Consider the following 2,500-nt stretch of genomic DNA (forward strand, 5'->3'; position numbering starts at 1 on the left):
CGTAGCACCGCTCGACATACTCGACAAAGCAATCCGGCAGGCCATGCGCCTTCAGCACGGGGCGAAGGGCAGCATGATCTACCGAATCGAATGCCTTAGATACGTCGATCGATGCCACAAAGACAGAGCGGCAGGAGCGAACTGCGTCGGTGAGAGCAGTGTCCAAGATGAAGGTATTTTCCAACATCCCATCCCGAGGGATGAATGCCCGCTGACGTTCGTCCACAGCACATGCGCGCATCAGGCGTGACGCGAGAACCTTGTGAAAGGTCCGCGCCAACACCGAGCAGACCGTAATGGGGCGAAAGTCAGCGGGGGATGTTGGTGCAGCCGTTTTCGGGAGAAGGGACGTCCGCGCGCGAAGCAGGCGTTCCGGAAGGGCGCGGGCCAGAAGGAAGAGATTCATCACTTTCACCAGGACTTCGTGCGGCAGGCGCCGCAACTCCGCTGGGGTAAGGCCGTCCGGCCCGGCTGCTGATCCCCTGGGCGGCAACGCGGCGGCGACCTCCTCATGTGTGACCGGCCCCCATATGCACTCGAGAGCGACAGGCTCTGAGTGCGGGAGGAGGCGGTCACGAATGAAGCCCGCGGTGGAGATGGGCTTCTTGGTGAAGAGGTCCGCCCAGAAGTCCAGCAGACCAGGGATGGCAGGTGGCGGCTGGAGCAGGGTGCCATCCAAGAGGCCGCGCACGCAACGTGCACGCGACCGTCGGAAGGCATCCTGCGTTCTCGCGTACTCCCAGCGGCGCCGCTTGCGCTTCTGCGTCGGCGGCGCGGCAGGCGGCCGCTTCGATGGTTGGCGCGGCCGCTGTGTCCTGGTGATCGATCTCTCCCCTCTGGACCCGACCGACGCAAGGGCATCCGGGAGCATGCCCAGGATGACATCGGGCAGCGTGCCCCGCCCCAGACCTATGACACGATCCAGGGCAGAGAAACGCTGGGCGGAAGCGGGTAGCCCCGCCAGATGCTCCCAGATGGCGGCGTCAGTCGGCCCCTCCGGCGGCGGCCCGGTGGTGTCGGCCGCGAAGTCCTCGGCTGCGTCGACGGGCGGCGCAGCGGCCTCGCCCGCGTCAGGCAGCGGGCTCGCTGCTCCCTGGCGGGACGCCGGCTCTTCCCCCCGACCGATCTCAAGCGCCTCCATGAATTGGCGGACAAGCTGCTTGTGGGCAGCTTGCCGCCGTCGGCACTTGATTGCCTCGAGCGTTCGGTCGGGGAACATCCTGATGAGTTCTTGATTGACGAAGAAGAACCGGGCGTCCCTCTCAAGGAACAGTTCGGCCTCCGCCTTGGCGAGCGACAGGACTTCTTCCTCCGTCCACCTCGCGCGATGCCTCTCCGTGACGATCTCCGCGTTGGCGGCCGCAAGATGTTGGCGGCGGCGATGGACCCCGAGACCGTTCTTGGTTGTAAAGCTGCGGTGGCACTCACTACAGGTATACATAGCTGCAAAAGTTACAAGATTTTCGGCACGGCCGGTTGGCCGGCTAGGTGCTGGGGGAGTTGGGGTGGCACCTTCAGCGGAAGGGCCACCACTTATTCTCTGCTTACTGCCCCCAACTAAAAAAGGGATAGTGCGAGGGGGGGCTGGTAACCCCCCCAAGCCCCTGGTGCGGTCTTCCACTCTGCGAAATCAGCGGGCCCACGAGAAGGGGAGAAGACCGCAGGAGAGGAGAGGCTAAGAGGGCTAGGCCCATGTATTGCGCATCACTCTCCCTGTAACTATAACCCAAGGAAGGCACCTCGCAGCAGCAGCACGACTACATCAAGACCGCACTTCGAGAAGCCAAGTCCGGATGCAGCCACACCGCCGCCACTTGGCCACCTTAAGAGAGTCATAGTTACTCCCGCCAAGAGAGTCATAGTTACTCCCGCCGTTTACCCGCGCTTGCTTGAATTTCTTCACGTTGACATTCAGAGCACTGGGCAGAAATCACATTGCGTCAACACCCGCTAGGGCCATCGCAATGCTTTGTTTTAATTAGACAGTCGGATTCCCCCAGTCCGTGCCAGTTCTGAGTTGATCGTTGAATGGCGGCCGAAGAGAATCCGCGCACCCGCGCGCCCCCGGAGGAGCACGCTAAGGCGGACGCGGCCTCGCAGCAAGGAAGATCCGTGGGAGGCCAAGGCACGGGACCGAGCTCGGATCCTGCACGCAGGTTGAAGCACCGGGGCGCGAACGCCGCGCAGGCGCGCGCATCCTGCACCGCCGGCCAGCACGAGGCCAACCAACGGCGAGAGCAGACCACGCCCGCGCTAAACGCCCGCACTTACCGGCACCCCTACGGCACTCACCTCGCCCAGGCCCGGCACGTTAGCGCTGACCCACTTCCCGACCAAGCCCGACACGCCCCGATCCTCAGAGCCAATCCTTATCCCGAAGTTACGGATCCAATTTGCCGACTTCCCTTACCTACATTATTCTATCGACTAGAGGCTCTTCACCTTGGAGACCTGCTGCGGATATGGGTACGAACCGGCGCGACACCTCCACGTGGCCCTC

At 63.2% G+C, this 2,500-nt stretch overlaps 1 pseudogene; it reads right to left on the reverse strand.

The window, feature by feature from the left end:
- The window catches only part of LOC124579070, a 7,979-nt pseudogene that overhangs the window by 3,249 nt on the left and 2,230 nt on the right, over positions 1-2,500 (reverse strand).

This window comes from Schistocerca americana, unplaced genomic scaffold (genome assembly GCF_021461395.2).
Source record: "Schistocerca americana isolate TAMUIC-IGC-003095 unplaced genomic scaffold, iqSchAmer2.1 HiC_scaffold_287, whole genome shotgun sequence".
NCBI lineage: Eukaryota > Metazoa > Arthropoda > Insecta > Orthoptera > Acrididae > Schistocerca > Schistocerca americana.